Source organism: Amphiprion ocellaris, chromosome 23 (assembly GCF_022539595.1).
Source record: "Amphiprion ocellaris isolate individual 3 ecotype Okinawa chromosome 23, ASM2253959v1, whole genome shotgun sequence".
NCBI classification, from domain to species: domain Eukaryota; kingdom Metazoa; phylum Chordata; class Actinopteri; family Pomacentridae; genus Amphiprion; species Amphiprion ocellaris.
The window spans coordinates 13,295,898-13,314,774 of record NC_072788.1 but is presented as its reverse complement, the minus strand read 5'-3'; the positions used below and the strand labels follow the sequence as shown (position 1 = coordinate 13,314,774).

General features: G+C 39.0%; 1 protein-coding gene and 1 long non-coding RNA gene across 2 annotated transcripts in view; one reads left to right on the top strand and one right to left on the bottom strand.

Annotated features, from left to right (window-relative positions):
* The window catches only part of si:ch211-63p21.2 (FH1/FH2 domain-containing protein 1), a 31,294-nt gene that overhangs the window by 5,097 nt on the left and 7,320 nt on the right, over positions 1-18,877 (top strand). The gene's annotated exons all lie outside the window — the stretch shown is intronic.
* Positions 6,450-8,014, bottom strand: LOC129348208 (uncharacterized). Its single transcript, XR_008600680.1, has 2 exons — positions 7,867-8,014; positions 6,450-6,939 (listed from the first exon to the last, which is right to left on the bottom strand). It is a non-coding gene; the product is annotated as an uncharacterized LOC129348208 (long non-coding RNA).

Below are 18,877 nucleotides of genomic sequence, written 5' to 3'. Positions count from 1 at the left end.
TCCCTTGGACCACTGTGAGCAACATCAGACGTGTTCACTGTGGTCACACCAGCATCACATCCATTCAAGTTACATGGTTCATTAAAAGAATCAAATTACAGCATTTACATTTCTGTTAAAACACTTTGTTAACAGGAGCCAGTTGAAGGCTGCAGTGATTTTAGTGACACTACAATGTATAAGAGTGAAGTTATTGAATATTTGTCTCTCTTTACTGTTGCAGTGGTTTTGCAAATTGCAGACGGACCCTGTTCACTCCATAGACACCAATGTTATTCCTGTAGCTTGAAAGACAGCTACTTTTGATAAAACTGGGCTTGTAGCACATTGTCTGCCTTGCAACAATGGGAAAGAGGCACCGTTTATGTTTTGACAACCTATATCTAATGAGTTATTGATGCTGGAAGCCCGAATCTGTGAATATCTTTCCAACTTTACTGAACTTGGGGCCACTACCACCTAAGGAGTGATATTTTTAATTTTGAAAAGAGCATTTAGCCATACTTAAAGCTTTAAGTGCTTTATTAACACGGAACTAAAAATTTTGTATTGTTTTATTATCACAGGTTCTGTCTGAAAAGAGGTGGCATCATTTTAAACAGTGAAATCAAACTAACAAAAAGTAATGACCAACCAGTGAGCAATACTGGATTCTGCAAAAACATAAACAACTTTTTTAAAAATCTAAATCTTATCTTAACACAGTTAATGTATTAACTTATTTTTGTGTGTATGCATGTATTTATTGATTTATTTAGTACTGTTAACATATCAGAGTTCTGAGATAGGCAAAGGCCATTTATTGATTACATATAGGCTATTAAATGTTTATTAAAAACTAAAAAGCATTAAAAAAAAAAAACAACTTAGGCATTTATTGAGTCACTAAAATACTGTAGAGTACAGACCACATCAGCATGATTATAAGCATCCTCTGGTAAATTAACAGCCAGATACTGATGTCTCTCACCATATGGACTTCAGGAGATGACTGGGGGATGATAAACTGTGACCTACTGGTTGGGTTCTCTCTGTTCTCATGTTTCTTACATGTTTGTCCCCTGACAGCCGGGTCCTAATGTTTTTTGAGCAACACACCATACTATGACGTTTTTACAATGATGGTTCTACTATGGAACCAGTTTGACATGTTCAGGTGTTCTTTGTGTGAAAACTCAGAGATTTCAGGTATCAGAAGGTGGTTTTCAATTTTCTTTGTTCTGCTTCAACTTTAAACTAAATTTCCTTCACTAAGCCAGCCCTCTGGACTTCCAGGAAGCTGTGTTCCTATTGGCTGTCCAGGTGGCTGCTTGGTGTTATCAGGAACACCTGAGCAGCTTGGTGTTATCAGGAACACCTGAGCAGCTCAGTGTCTTCCTGCTTTATTGAGCTGCAGACAAACATTTCCTCTGTTTCTCTTCACCACGGAACCGGGTTTGGCTCCATTGCTTTAGGTTGTTCTTTAGGCGTTGGCTTGCAGCTTCCAGCAGTAAAATCATCTTTAATGTGTTTCTTGGTGTGTTTTAGGGCTTTGTACCAGATAGTTGTCTTGGTAAATGTGGTTCTTTAGCCACAGTTGGCACATGGTGCTAATGTGTGCAGTGATTAGTGGATTTGGTGCAGCTGAATTGTGTCTTTATCTTGGCTGTAGTGAGTCTTTAGAGGTTTTTGGTCACACACATTCTGTATTCTTGTTTGAGAACCAATGTTGGTTGTCCAGAAGGTAAGAGTTCCTGTCCTGATTCTCTGTTCTCAGAGGTTCTCTGGTAGGCTGCAGGAGACTTTAGTGTTTGGGTTGTGCTAGTTTGGTTTTTGTATGGTTTCATTTGGACTATCTTGAGGCCCCTCCATGTGGTTTAGTGAGGTTTTCTGGAACAGTTCTACAAAGCAACCTGCAGCACAAGAGACTTTGAGAGTTTTTAGGAAGTTCTGGAGACCAGACTTTAGAGCAGCAGAAACATTTGTCAGCAGTTTGAGCAGGAGAAGGTGAGCTTCAGAGTAGAAATGAGGAGAAGGAAACCTTCTTGACCCGTGTGGTGAGGTCCTGTACCAAGAGTTTGAGCAGGTTGTGAAGAGTCTGTAGTTCTTTGGTCTGAAAGCACAAGAAGAGTCGACTCATTAAAGGAGAAAACAGGAGATATTGTTGGTTCTTCTGTCGCTCTGCAGTTTCCTTAGACTGAATATCAAGTTTATATTTTAAATGATTTCCCATGTGAGCCCAAGAAGACTTCAATAAACTCCCTCCATCCCCTGGACACAACATATTTTATTACCATGTTAAATCTTTTTTTTAAAATGTTTTTGAGTTTTAATCATAGTTTTAGCATAGTTTTTTTTCTCTTTGCTTGTTTAGTTTTGTTATCTGTGTGAAAGGTGCTAAACAAATAAAGTTGAATTGATAAACTGAATAATTGACTAACTCATGATTGTGACAACAGAAGTATTTTCATTGTGATTTAAGGGTTTATTTCATTTTTAAGGTTGGGGTTAAAATCTTGACAGAAAAAGAAGATTAAAGTAATAAACTACATAACAAAAAGCAATTAAATCAAAGGAAAAAAATTAATACAATAAAACTTTTAAAAAGAAAATTAAACATTAAATACAATTAAATTATATTAGACAAAATATTTAATTAGATAATTAAACGGAAGATACAAAGCATGTAATTATGAAATTAAACAAAAATTTTTAAACAAAAATATTAAACATTAAAGATGAAATATTTTAGATAATTAAACATTTAAAAAATACAATTAAACAAGAATATTACACATTTAGAAAAATACAAAACATTTAATTAGATTATTAAACCTTTAAAAATCAAAACATTTAATTAAAAAAATTAAATGTTTAATTAGAAAATTAAATCTTAAAGACAATAAAACTTTAAATAGGAATTAAACAGAAAATACAATGAAGCATTTAAAAAGAAAATTAAACATTAAAAGGTGGTAAAACATTTAAAAAGAAAAACCTTAAAGATTTAATCAAAAAATTAAACATTGGGAAAGAAAAGGAAATTTTTCAAACAAGCCGATAAAACATTTGAAAAAACAACAAACATTAAAAAGACAAAACATTTCAAAATCAAATCAGACATTAGAAAAGAATAAAAGGTGAGAAAAGAGCAAAACTAAACATTTAAGAAGAATCAAACTAAAGACAAAACATTTGAAAAGGCACCAGTTAAACTTTAGAAGATCAAATTAAACAGAAGAGACAATAAAAGGATCAAAAAGAGCAAAAACAGATAAAGGTCTTAAAGTGTTTTCTAGTCTGAAATGAAAACATCAAGTTGTTTCTTCAAACATTTCCTCTTTCTATGTTCTTGGTTTGATTGTGGACAGATTTACTAAGAACTCATTTAAGAAAACTGCTTTCCAGATAAAGTCTACTAGTAGTTGAAGGCATTGATCAAACTAATGTTACCTTCTGATCTCCACAAACTTTACTGTTCAGTGAAGAGAATCAAAGTTTGTTGAAGATTTCTAAAAAACCCACAGGTGAAGGTCTGAGAAGAACTCAGATGGATGGTCTAAATGTGAAATCAAAACTCATGGTCACAAGTTTTAAGGCTTCTGTTAACCAGAAAGTTCAAACTAACAGAGAAGTACTGAGAAACTTTTAAAATTTCAGTCCTCAGACTGTCTGAAGGTTCAAACTAACAGAGAAGTACTGAGAAACTTTTAAGATTTCAGTCCTTGGACTGTCTGAAGGTTCAAACTAACAGAGAACTACTCAGGAACTTAGAAGATTTCAGTCCTCAGACTGTCTGAAGGTTCAAACTAACAGAGAACTACTCAGGAACTTAGAAGATTTCAGTCCTCAGACTGTCTGAAGGTTCAAACTAACAGAGAACTACTCAGGAACTTAGAAGATTTCAGTCCTCAGACTGTCTGAAGGTTCAAACTAACAGAGAACTACTGTGGGACTTAGAAAATTTCAGCCCTCAGACTGTGTGAAAGCTCAGGTCCTGAGGACTCGGGAGGTGTGGAGGCTTTGGAAAGTCTTGGAACTGAGGGTTCCACCCTCCAGCACAAAGGCTGAAGTCCAACCTCCTGAGAAAAACGGTCGAGTCGAGACTCGAGTTAAAAAAAAACTCGAAAACGACAAAAAATAGATGATAAATGCGCAAAAAAAAGAAGAATTAGTATCTGAGCGAGTAGCTCAGGGAGTAAGAAGACAGACTACCAAGCTGGAAGGTCGCAGGTTCAAGACCCGCCACCGGCAGTTTTCTTTCTTTGTCTTTGTCAGGATTTTCAAAAACTTTAAGAAGGGTCTGGTCTTGAACCAGCGACCTGCAGCTCCATAGGCAAATCCTTAACTCACTGAGCTACAGATCAGATGAAAAGAAATAAATTCGTCGTCCCTTTGGCATCGTAGTTCCTGAAGTGACCACATGGGCGGAGCCAAGGCGGAGTCTGGGTGGAGTCAGGGCGGAGAGTAGGCGGGGAGGTGGGTGGCGGCCTCCCCCCTCTACTCCCCCACCTCCCCCCACCGCCCACCACACCTTCCCCCGCCCGACGAGTTCTTCGAGTCTCCACGAGTTCTTCGAGTCTCCACGGGTTTTCCCGAGTTTCTGGAGTTTCCACCAGGTCGGAGGCAGAACAAGTTGTCATGAAGAGGTGTTGAAGTCGGCCAGGATGGACTGACTTTTTACAGCGACTAGAAGGAAGACCACTAGAAGAGCAGGTCTTTAACCACCATCCATAAAATCCATGGAGTCGCTCCAGAGAAATGAAGGGAGGTCAACTTTTATCAACCTCCATCCAGATGTTCAACTTGATATCTTTACTTGGACATTTTTAGCACCACAAACCTTTAGTATCACACTTTATTATCATTTATTAGGACTTTAATGGAATCCACCAGCAGATTTACTTTTTGTTGACAAACTTTATTCTTGTCGTCGTGGGACTGCAGTATTTAAAACTGTTCCTTCTATTTGACCTCATGTTTATTAGTTTTAGTGGAGAAAGTTATTTTGTCAATTAATCTCTTAAAAACCAAATCATAAATTGGGTTAGTCAAGAGCTTTACATTTCTTACTTTGTCGTATTTTAAATATGACAAAAAATATAAAAATAAAGCATCTTGAGACAATTTGACCTGTAATTGGCATTATATAAATAAAATTGAATTAAAATTGAATATATCTTGTAATGTTGGAGTAATTCAGCCATATATGTTAGAAAACACATTTTCTTTGTCCATTAATCTGTTGTTTTCTCCAGTAATTCATTTCTTGTTTTGATTTATAAAATGTCAAGCCCAAATATATTCAGTTTACGGTCATAAAAACCAAAAAGATTTACATTCATGATGCAGGAATCAGGCAGTTTTTCACTTTTTATCTAAGTTTAGTCAGAAAGATAGTTGATAATGTGTGAATTATTGCAGCTTGTGAGCCGTAGAAGGTTTTAATCTTTGGGGCCGAGTGTCAAAAAACATTTAGAAACCAACATTAACAAAGCACTCAACAAAGGGAAATCAAACTTTTGCATGACAATGTCTAATTAAAGGACATTAATTTCCAATGTAAATGTGTGATATTCATCCTCTGGAGCTTTCTCTTCACATCGTCTTCCATCTGGACTGGTTTGGTCGGGAGCATGTGCAACAAACCTTTGAAAAACTGCACTTTAACATCAATGGATGACACTGAAGTTTAATCTCTACATAAATGAGACTGAGTCTGGATGTGCTGCTCTGTCATTAACTCCTAAATTTAGGGAAAGTTCAAACAAAAGAGTTCAGATAAGACTTGAGAATGAGCTTATTCTGAACAAACATCTCAGACTTTCTGAGCTTCAGCACCTCTAGCAAGATACTTTAACAACAAGCAACTCAAGAGATCCAGAAGTTGGTGAGAGTTAGCTTTAGCTGAGCCAAAGAACATGTGGGATGCTAACCTAGCAAACATTTCAGACTTTTCTCTGTGAATTCTGAGAAATAATTTACTATTTAATGACAGAGCTACACATCTTAACTCAGTCTCATTAAAACAGACTCTAATTCAGTGTCATCCATCCATATTAAAGTGCAGTTACCCAAAATGTTTGTTGCATGAGCTCCAACAAAACCTGTCCAGGTAGAAGGCCACTTTGACAAACAGGAAGTGGAAGATTCCAAGCAGATTTATTGAAGGCGGAACCGGACTGTACTAAGTGTGGTCGAGTATAAAGGGGTGTTTTGTGGGTTTTTAAGGCTGATAATGATTATTTGTGAGACACTTGGAGTAGATAATCATTTGCAGTAAATGAAAATATTTAAACTCGAGTTAAACTTACAAGAACACAAACTTTAACAGAAAACTTTGTTGATACGTTTTTGTTTTGTTTACAGATGTTAAGTTAAAGGAGTTTTATTCGTGACGTACAACCAATCAAATCACTCCAGAAGACAGAGCGACCACAGGTAGATAAAGGTTCAGAGCCAAAGTAGCGCCATTTTTAAATGTATTTATTACCATAAATCAGTAAAAAATAAAATACTGATAATCAGTAAATCAGTCAGCCCACAATTACTACAATTCTACAATGTATGTCTCTTTCCTTTGACTTGTTATTTGTACAATATACGATGTATATGATGGCGTTTTTTCATACCAAAGGCTATACTATGATGTTTTCTAAGAGACATACTCTGTTTGTTCTGGCTCTGGGCCGCTGCACTCCTCCTCTGTTGTTTTCTGGATTGTACTCAGCTTCATGCCTTCGTCCACCAGGCCTCCGTTGACTCGTCCCGCCTGCCGTCTCTGGAGCTGAAGCTGGATTGGAACAGACCAAAGTACAGTCCAATCACGATGCCAGCTGCCTCTCAAAAGGCTCCTTCATCTGGCAGGTGACTTCTTCTGAGGGGAAGCTGAGCTGGTCCGGCAGAACTTTGGAGATGTGTTCCAGTGGTTGGTGGATGTGTGGGGAGACAGAGAGGGACCTTTGAATTGTTCACAAAGGAAAACAGGGAACCCATTGGTGGTTTTAGTTTAGGGTGCTACTGCAGTGTGTTTTTGGGCTTGAAGAGGTGAACAGGAAGAGGTTTTTTTTCGTATTGATTATCTTTTACTTTGTTCCTGGTTGGAATGAACATCAATGTCAACATGAAGTTCACTTTTAGTTCTGTTGATTTATTTTTATTTTACTAACACCCATTTGTTTTTAACCCCCTCACATGTTGTGTTGTTGTAAACTTACTCTTTCAAATAAATTCTCATCTAACCCTCTGGAAACCAGCGTTTGGACTGTTTTTGTGTTGCTCCTCACCTACTGACAGCTGTGGACTAAAGGCTATACTGTGACGTTTTTAGAGCGACATGCTATACTATGATGTTTGTTGGGCGACACGCTATACTATAGGCTTTTTTAATTGACATATTACTGTGATGTTTTTTTGTTTTTTTTTGTTTTTTTAGCAACATATAAGAATTTGAACAGTTTTAAAAGTTACTATACTTTTACTTGTGCAATGAAATATTATTCTATGGCATTTTTTAGAGGACATATTATACTCTGATGTTTTCTTGAATTACATACTATTTTGACAATATACTTCACTATGACATTTTTTGAACCACATATCATACATGACAATTTTAGGCAACATCCTATCGTTTTGCACTTTTTGAACCACATAATAATCTATGTTTTGTTTTTTTTTCTTGCCAACATGCTGTACTATGAACTACAGGCCATACTATGTTATTCTTGAGTAAAGCATACTATGACATTTTGACAACTACATCCTATACTATGGCGTTATGCACAGAGTGCTTTGGTTACATGTTGATTTATAATCTAGATTTTTTTCTGTTTTGTTTTTTGACAGGATTACCACAGACCTGACTGTGAATCCGTTGACACCCACCTCAGGGAGACGCTGCCTAAGATCTCAAGGCTGCTTGGTCGTGGTCTTTCTGGCACGTACTCTTCCAAGATGAGCCGGGAAGTTTAACACTTATGGAATGACACCAGGTCTAAGCCGACAAACTTCCAATTGCTCCTCAACCCATAGTCTCTGGAAAACCTACATGGAGTAAGAAAAGTAGACAGAGAAGTAATTAAGTCTGTACACAACATATTAAAAAGAAATCATGCTAATAAATTAAGTACAAAGAACCGAATTCACCAATATACTGGAGACCAGAGCTATTTAATTTGATAAGTATAACCTTGTTTAGTAACATTTCAATTATTTGAGCGCAGTCCTAAAGAACTGCCTGTAATCCCAATCATAAAATGGGTTTGGAGGAAGAACATAGATGTAATCTGGATATACATGAGTTAGGCTTTATAACTACTATTGGTAGTATTGGTGGTAGTAATAGCAATGTGACTACTACTAGTAGTAGTAGTAGGACACTACTGCTGCTGATACTGGCACTGCTACTACAACTTGTAATACTATTACAAATTCTGATACTACTTCTACGACTCTAACAGTTGTTTATACTACTACTGCTGCTTGTACTTTTAGTATTACTACTACTGATTGTACAACTATACTACAGCTACTATTAATCGTCTGGTATTTGGTTGTCAAGCTGCTAGCTCGCCTTAGCGTTTTGCTAGTGGCTAACTAGTTAGCTCTCATAGACTGGAAGCTCTCAAGAAGATTTCATAATGAAAAAAGAGCCAAAAACTATTCTTACCTATGAAAAGTCATTCCAAGTTTCCTTGTCTCAATCGTACAACGCAGCGTGCAATTGTATGCAGCACAGTGAGCCGGCATACTTGTTTCCGTTTTCACGCTGTCTACATCAACAGAATGCACTGAAACTTTTCCCCCACTAGCTTAGCCTCGCTGTAGCACGCAGCTCAAAGGGGTGTGACCTATCTACTCATTCATATCTATGAGAACAACGGTGGCTGCACATAAGGACGCCTGACGTTGATTAGCTGCGTAAATACCATTATATACAGTCTATGGTAAATACGTATGTGAATCGCATCATTGGCTGCAGCAGCCAGTCACCGGTCACTCACTGACTCACATTGAAAAATAGCACAGAATGAATTGTTGATTTTCTGTGCGCGGAGATCGTGTCAGCAGTGCGCAATTGCGCACGCACGCAGCTTAGAGGGAACAGTGCACATAACCATGTACAGTATGTTATCCCTCACAGTAATCTTATTTACGCTTGGCATCCATTAAACTGCTGAGAGGTTTACCCACCTCCCTCTTACCTGCCTTAAACCGCTTAAAAAACAAACTGGTGTAAAAATCCAGTAATGCTCTATCTGCAGTTGGGATTAGGAGTGCTACTGTCAACACAAATTACACGTGAAAACACCTTGTATTATCCGAGTTTTACAGCAGGGGGGCTCTCTGAGAAGACATTCTGTGTAATGAGTGTGTCATCAGTTCAATGTTGTGTTAGGGACAAATTCCAATAAAGTTTAAGGAAATAATGAGGCATCAAGCCAAGAAAACAATGCTATATATGTACAATAAATTCAAATCATTGTATGATAAATTACAAGTAGCTTACATCCGGAGAGAAATCCAAAAAGAATCTAAACCAGAAAAGCCGGCAAGTAAAAATATGTGTCTAAATGGGATTTTAAACTGGTAGTGAACCTTATATGGGAGGTGAAGCTGTTCCAGTGTTTTGGAGACATAACAGTGCAACAGGTCTGACTAATAAGACGTTGCCTGTTCATTCAAGCAACAAAGTTTTATAGTTAATCCTTTACTCACCAGGTTGCTAATGTCAGGAAATATGCTCAGGAGCTTCACTGCAGCATTTGAAATGGACTGCGGTTGTTATATTAGTGTCTGGCCTGCTCTGATATTCAATAAACCGCAGCCTAAAAGTATTGCAACAGGTACCTATGGATGCTAACTGACCATCTTTACATTAAAAGGTCTTTAAGACAATATTAGGGTATATAAACCTGATTGCAATTTAAAATTAACTTCATTAACAGCTTTATTTCATGTCACTGACTTTCAATGTGCAAGAAAAAGTGTTTTAACATTGTGGCGTGCTTATTTCTGGATAGAGGTTTTCGTAGCAGATAGTTTGGGAGGTGATAGCAGGAAAACCACTGGTGTCACTCACTACTTGTGCTCATCGAAGGAAATAATGATCAAGAACAGTAAAAGAACTACAACCAAAAAAATGGCTGATTCCACATCCTGAAAAAGACACAAGCCTTGGGCTGTTTTTTTTAAATGTCTCCAATTTTCTGTTGCACCTTTTCCTCTTGCCTAGACCAAAGACAGAAAAGTGATCAGAATCAGCTCTAATGGCCAAGTAACTACACAACATACAAGGAATTTGGTTTCGGTTGTTGGTGTCACACTAGGAATATGGAAGAGAATAATAAAAAATAAAGAAATTATAGAAAGAGGAACAGGGAGGAAAAAGAAATAGTAGCAAAATTAAATAAAACAATATATACAGAAATTTACAGCTAGACTGGAATAAACACATTAGCAAAATGATAACTGCTATAAACACAGTAGTGCAAAAGCAGAGAATGCTGTTCATGGTGAAAAAAATGCTGTACATGTCCATTGGAATACTGACTATTGTACAGGTGTGTAGGAATGGCTCAGCTGTTTATTACAGTGACAGCAGTGGGGAAGAAACTGTTTTTGTGTCTGGAGGTTTCTGTGTACAGGGATCTGTAGCGCCTGCCAGAGGGGAGGAGGGAGACAGTTTAATGTCCAGGGTGAGTGGGGTCTCTGATGATGTTTTCTGCAGTCCGTACTACAGGCTGTAGTCTGTTTCTGTCCTGCTGTGTGGCTGATCCAGAGGTGCACAGGACAGATCGGATGACTGCAGTGTAGAATTGGATCAACAGCTCCTGTGGCAGGCCATGTCTCCTCAGCTGTCGTAGGAAATACATCCTCTGCTGAGCCTTTTTCAGGATGGAGTGGATGTTCGTCTCCAACTGCAGGTCCTGAGAGATTGTAGTCCCCAGGAGCTTGAAGGACTCCACAGCTATGATGTGATGTGTTTAGCCACCCGTCCATTGATTTTCAATCATGATCATGTCTTTGATAGTTTTACTTTAATAAATTTGGCACTCTTTACTTTAACTGAAGCACAAGCAGTACCTCCTCCACCACAACTAAAAACAACATGGTGTGAACTTCATTTCATCTTGTGCACATTTTGGAGTTGCTAAGAACAGCTGTGTTTTCTTATTTCTATGTATATTTTCATTCAGTTTCACAGTTACCTAATGACTATAAGAAGAATGGTTGCAATACTACATTGCACGAGAAAGTAAATTAGAGTGACTTGCTTGTTAACTCAATGGAAAAAAAAATGCAGCTGCGTGTGTTCTGTTTATGTGTCACTACAGCTACATGTAGCTTTCATCAGGCGTTCCTGAGCTGGCTGCTGCACAGTTTGCATTTACACCTGCCTGAATTCTTGGTCGTTGGTCTCGCTGTTCTGATCATGCTTGCAGGCATTTACACCTGTAGTAATAATAATAATGCGAAAATCAACCATGCTCTCTGTTTACCGTGTCTTACCGGTGATAAGAAGTTGCTGTTACGTGCTGGAGGTTGATGTTGACAGGGTCGGTGTCCGAGTTGGTACTGGTGTCGAAGCTGGTGCTGGACAGGAGCCGCTGCTGGTGGTGGAGAAGAGGCAGGGGAGCTGAGCGCTCCATGACGGAGGTGGAGCAGGCTTCGCATGTGGAAAGGATTCTTGAACAGAAATAAACACTCACCCTAAGTACACGAAAAACACGACATTGTAACTTGCGAAAAAAATAAACCTGTACGACCACAAGCTTAGTTCGTCATGCTGACTGATGTATTAGCTTCTGAGAGCTAAACGTTAGAAACAGCAGCACGAAATACAAGCGGAGCACGGAGCTAGCGCTGATGGCTAACGAGATAGCGCTGATGGCTAACTAGCTAGCGCTGATGGCTAACTAGCTAGCGCTGATGGCTAACTAGATAGCTTATTGTCTGCTACAGGAAACAACAACAACACTACTAAATATACTTGTTTGCTTAAAAGAAGGTTGCCACCAATGGGATAAATGATGTAACAGTTTCTTGAAGTCACAAAACACTCACCGTCCTCGAACGTCTCCAATAATGCAGCAGCTGAGTCTCCCTCCTGTTGCTCACTGGTGCGGTGCCAGTCAATAGCTTCAATTAAACCTCTTCCAACACCTCCTGGTTGACCCACGCCGGCCATTGTGGTCCTTGGTGGACCAATGGTCATTTTTGAGCTTTTTCAGCTTCTCCCTACACTGCTTCTGTCCTCTTTATATACAGTCTACTGTATGTGTGGGCGGCCATCCGCTCTGAGACCTCCTGATAAACTTTCTATGTCCAGCTCCCTCTGTATTCTTTGGTCCACCACCAAAGACAGAAAAGTCTCGACCTCTTCATTCACCCACAGTACAGGTCTGGCTGTCATATTAAAATTATGAAGAACAGAGAGTTCCATGCACACCGTCGCTATTTAGTTTTTTTTAAATGCCGGTTTTGTTTTCGTGCTGGAGTCGCTCTCGTGTGTCGTCACTCCTTGTCCAATCAGTGGCCTGCACTCCTGTCCAACCAGTGGCCTGCACTATGTAGTCGTCACATCTCGGCTCACTTCATCTCGCTTGGAACCTCAGCCGAGAAGGTACGGAAAATCGTGCCTGATACCATGCACTAATCCATATGGAAACGCTCGCAAACAAAGACGAGCCGAGCCGCACCGCGCCGAGTAGGTGCTTGTGGAATCGCGGCTTAATAGCTTTTTAGTTTTTAAACCCCCATCGAGTGCCTGGACCTGGATTTTCTATGGTTATAATTCTGCTAACCTCCTTTAAAACACAGGTAAAACTGATGGCTCCATTCGATTTAGGTGAGACAGTCAATCACTAATAAAATTTTGCATGTGCTTTTCCTGTCAAAATGTCTGATATTAACAAAGAAAAAAACTTTTCTTTTAACTACATCTCTCTTTGGAAAACAAACCATTATTGCAAATTATTGCAGAAAAAATACAAAAAGTAAATTTACAAAGTGCAAGTGTCCATCAGGGCAATTTACTGCAATAAACCATATGGATAGTTACATGAATCATGCCATCCAAAGACAAGAGCCAAAAATATAAAGTCACACTCATTGTAATGGGGACATTTGTCTCCTACAGCCCTCCCAATAGATAAGGAAAAATAGGGGTGAGGGTCAGTCTCTCACGGGTTTGTCTTATTTTTTTTCCATTACGGAGGCGCTCTGATTCCTGCACAGAACTACTGGGGCGCCAATCGACTTGATATGGCCTCTGGTGCACTGTGAGGCCTCGGGGTCAAAGTGGGCAACAGCAGTAAAATACATGTATCTCCGTCACACAAACACACACACACACATATAGCATTAGGTTATTGTTTAACAATTGAAGCAACACTACAATTTCATTTAGCAGATGTTTTTATCCGAAGTGATGTACATGTGGGAGTAGACACAACACAAGCAAGCATCTAGTCAGGAGAAAACCTGTATAAGAGTCATAAAACAAGTTCAAGTGAGAACTAACAATAAAGAAATAAACCCACAGGTTCCAGTGGGGTCTTCCCAGTGCTCGGACCCTAAAAATAAAAACCCCAATATATATATATATATATATATATATATATATATATATATATATATATATATATATATATATATATATATATATATATATATATATATATATATATATATATGTGTGTGTATGTGTATGTATGTGTGTGTGTGTGTATATATGTAAACCCATATATATATATATATATATATATATATATATATATATATATATATACATATATATATATATATATAAGATAAGATAAGATAAGATAAGATAAAGTTCTTTATTTCTCCCCACGCCAGGGGAAATTTACATTGTTACAGCAGCTTATGTAACAGTAGACATAGTGATAATTTATTCATTTTTTGGTTAATTAGCAACACCTGTATTTCAAAAAGTTACTCCCAAAACTATGTGTATTTTGGTAAATATTTTAATCATAAAACTTTGATTTAAAAAATTTATGATTTTTAATTTTTTTTTTTTTTTACATATTAAAAAAAAAAAGATTAGAGTATGAAAAAAGGAATGTTTTTGTTTATTTATTTAGTTTAATTTTTTTCTGTTTTTTCTCGCTTAATTTCGGGGACACATGTTCAGGGAGGGCTTTGTTCTGCTCTCGGCCGCCCAAAGGGAAGCAACAGGCAGAGCTCAGAGCTCCATAGCAGGAATGCGGACATGATGAAAATGTTTTAGACGCAACTATCCTCAGTAAACTTACCGCCACTGAGCGTCGAAAGCTTCTAGACGTTTCTTATTGACGCTTTCATTTGTGCGTCAACAACATCTGGACACAGTCGAACTTTCGCGAAGTTGGAGGAAAACTTTTTCTGGGACACTCGCTTTTTGCTTGTTTTCTTCTTCCGCTGGAGGAAGGAGAGGATGGGAATGCTTTGAAAGGACATGTTTGAGAGGTAAGTTGATAAACATGTCGACGTTAGCTTAAAACTTTTTGGAACAAAGTAGTTACATGTTTAGCAAGTTTCTGTGAAAAACAAACAAACAAACAAAACGCGAGAAAAAACGGGAAATTTCCACTACCATTTTTTTTTACTCGACGTCACAAAATTCTCGGTGTGTGAATAAGCAACTTTCTCAGGTCGAATAAACAACAATTTATTTGTGTGTCTTCAAGCCTGTGCTGATGAAGAGACGTTGGTTTTCCCAGCACTGAGGGCTAAAGGAAACAGGAAAGGCGCTTCTTCTGCTGTTTGTTTTCCACCGAGTAAGACGCCTGTCTCATGTCCAAGGAGACCGTCCGTCCTCCGGATGGGCCAGAGAGGGGCCCCCGGCCGGAGACGAGTCCCCTGCTGCCAGCTTCACACGGTAAGAGGCCTTCAGTCAATCGCTTTTGATGAGAAATTTCACGTTTCAGTGTGAAATTTTGCTCATTTGGGGACCTTGAGATGCCCCCAGAGGTCCTCCAGCAAAATACTATTAAATTTTGTAAAGTGCAGGCGACGAAAAGCTCCAAAAATATGTCGAATTCTTGAGCTTGCTATGTGATTGCATGTGTGCATGAACTTTATTTCTGTTTTCTCCTGCAATGCAACTGAGCTATAAATACAGCTGACATATCCCATCAAGAGCAGTCCCTAAAATCAAATATAGAAAATGAGGCATTAACAGATTACTGGAGCATATCAGGACTCATCAGCATGCTCAGGACAAACTTCATCCTTGTCTTTTTTCTTTTGAAATTATGTTCGTTTTTGGTGTACATCAGTATCTTTGCTCCACAGCCTTGATAATGTTTGTGCTTTTTTTTTTTTTGCTTCTTCCCCTCAATAAAGTCTGAAGAAACGCCCTAGTGACTATTAACAGCAACCACAGCCAATTATAGTTTTTAATTAACTTTCTAGTTGCCCCTAAGATTATCACATGTAAAATAAGCTTACCACCCTCCACCCCACTCCGACACCCTCCTTTTCATTTTTCTTCAAACAAGCAATGAACCGTTAACCATCCTATTTATACCAAGCATCATTATGGCACTGTCAAAAAATAGTAAAGTAGGACAAAGTAAGTAATCACTGAGGCTGCTGGATTGTGAATGGATTTTTTTTTTTTTTTTTTTTTTATATGCCGGACCTTCAAAGGCACTTGCAGTGAAGACTAGATTTCCCATCTCAGGGGACTGTGGATGTACTGAGAATAGGCCAATTTATTTCTAACTGTGATCACTAAATACTGCGATGCATCACACAGTACTGCAGCTAACGTAGCTACCATACATCAGCTCAGATATGTGCCATATCTGTCTCGAGCTTCTGGCCTGCACCCATTTGTTCCACTCTCCCATCCATCACTGCTTACAAACAGGGTGTTGTAGCATCACAACAAAGCTTTGGTAAATGTGATTGGTAGGTTTGCTGAGTCATTCTTCACAATTTTTTTGCTTTCGGGCTGCAATATGCTACTGAAGAACTTTCAAGCTGTGGGTTATGAGTAGGCATCTGGCACCGAACCAGTGAATAAAGTCATTGTGGAAGGTTTATTTACTGGACAAAGCAGCAGTGTGCAACAAGCAAAAAAAGAGAAAGCGAGTCTTGAAGTAGCCAGGCTCAGGGAGATGAGTTAAACTGTCTCTTGTGTCTTTGCGCAGCTATCATGCTGGGAGTTTTTGCTCACATACTTTTTCCAATTTAGATGAATGCAGCCTTTATGGCAGTAAAAGACGCTTGGCAGGTAGAGCACGCCCGGGAGCACAAGGAGAGAAAATGAGATCCAGAGCTCTGGCAAGGCCTTCACCTGAACCGCCCCACCATGTCGTGCAGTTTGCAAACGGCCTGTTTTTTCTGGCAAAAATAGGCAGAATGGCTTGTGTGCTTCTTGTTCATCCCGTCTCTGATATTTTGTCCACTGTGGTGAAAGTTTGCATCTGCTTTTAGAGAAATCCACTTTAATTTCAAACAGTTGAACCCATAATTGGAAAAACTAAACAACCAAGGCCTCGTCTGTTTGCTGCAGAATGTTTGTTTGCATAACTTGCAGCAGGTGTTTCTCCTTAAACCACGTTTAACTTTGAATTCTTGTGACCCCAGATGCTTGTGACAGTGAATCATCGGGAAGAGCGTCGTCTCCCAGGAAACCAACCGCCGAAGGACAAAGTCACGTGATGGAGGAGAAGCCTAATTATCACGAGCCCGTAAGAGGTAAGTTTTAATGACCTGGGAAAGCTGTGGGTGGACAGCAGGGCATCTTGGTGTTATTTTTAATGACAAACAACAATGAGGCGTTTAATTGGAGACAATGAAAACGATTAACATACTGTATTTTTGCGTGCACGGGCAGATGGTTGAGATTAGCCACAGTCAATGTTTAATTTAACACTTAAGGGGCTATAATTTCATCCTTTTCTAACTAACATGCTCCACCTGTCGAGAATAGTTGTTGTTATGACAGTTGCACACACATGCAGCAGGGTCACTTGGCCAGTTAAAATATTAGCTTCAGTGTCAAGATAGCATTAAGGTCTCCTGGCAAGTGAGTGGAAACTTGCATGCACTTTCATTCTGCCATAATGACCAAGACTTGGCTCACTTCTCCATTTTCAGTTCTCCTTCCAAACCCTCAGTTCTGTGTTTTGGAAGTGGGGAAATCCTGTCTGTGGTTCTGGCATTGGACGTCTTTACACACTGATTGAATCGTAGCCACAATGTTTTCACCCTGTACCAAACATTTACCTTTTAGAGATGAATTGTGCCAGCTGCTCGAGGCGTTTTTCTGTTGAATTGTGACTTCAGTGCCAGTGAACTTTTAAGTCCCATGCACAGCATTGCAGCTGCGTATTGTTCCTCTCAGGAATCTATCATACCAGAAGCATATGTTTTAGATTTTCAAGTGATTGTCGGCTTTTTTTCTGAGTCCTTATAATCATTTTCTTTTTAACTTGGGAAACTTTGTGATCCGCTGTTGCAACTCTGAACTAATCACAGTGTTTTATGCAAATGTAGTGCACAGCGAGGTTTTACAAAACAATTATTTGGCATTGAACTGATTGAGTTATTAGCAGGTCTAATTAAACCTAGATGCACTTTTGTTAAGTAATTTGACTCGATACTGAGCTATGGATTGCAGGTCACGAAAATGAAAACGGCTAAAAGCTTTGTGTACGCGTGTTTCATTGTTCTTAAGTAGAGTGAGATGTGTCAACATGGGCTAATAGCGGCTGATTGCTTCCATCCATGTAAGTGCAGAGCAAAAATGAGGATTGTGTTTTCATTTGACACAGTTCTTGACAACAGTTCTTTTGTTTCTAGGTTGTTAACTTTTCCAGGGCGCCTTTTCCTGCCTTTTTTGGTATTACGCTTAATGACTTGCCAGTGGCTTGTTTACTGAAGTAGCATGGAAAAGAGATAAAAAAGGAAAGGGGGAAAAAAGATTTTCTGTCAAGAGGTCTTTCTAGCTTGGCAGGTGTGTGGAGTGTTGCACTTCTGGAGGGAGGCATGCTTTTCTTTCATCTCTGCAGATAAGCCCCTGTGACAACAGTTTTGCGTTGTAATTGATGTGGCTTCCCTCCCAACATCCACACACAGAAACCCTCTTCTTCTTATAAACACATACACACACACACACACACACACACACACACACACACACACACACACACACTGGTAAGCAAGCGTTAAAGCAGAGAGAACACGAGCTAGTCATGTCCAATGAAGGAAAAATCCCAAATTTCTGCTGTCTTTGTGCAACTTTTATTCATCTTTTGTCTGCTGGTGGTTAAATCAAACTTGGAAATTCATTCAGGGCAGCTTAAGTTAACCTATTTATGTCATGGACCCTCGCAGTCTCATTGTGGTTTTGTTTAGTTGAGGGGACCAATCTGCTCGCTGACAGGGGTAATTGAGAGCCCTCTCCACCACAGAAACAGGAAATCAATAAGAAATCATCTGCCTGCCTACATCCCAGCCCTCTCTTGTTTTTTCCTTCCCCCCAGCTGTCCGATTTTAAAGGCTTGTGTACGGTATGTGGATGCGGACTTTTCACAACAAGAGGAAGCCCCACTCTAAATGTTGTGATAACAATGCAGATCCCATTTCGGTTTTGACAGCATTGTTTTGACAAGTTGTCTACTTAATCAGTGGGTTTCCCTGAAACGGAAAACAAACATGACAGTGGTTCTGCTAATAATTGAAATGTTCCTCATGGACTAAATACAGGAGGGCAGCACTGCACAGCTGCCAAAATGAATCCTTTAGTTTGACCCAAAAAGCCTGAAAAGTTTCTTAAATTCACGTATTTTAAACAAGTCTGATTGTTCTGAGATTGTCAACCACAGTAGCTTGTTAGGCGAAAAAATAAAAAGTACAATTCTGCCCTTCCCGT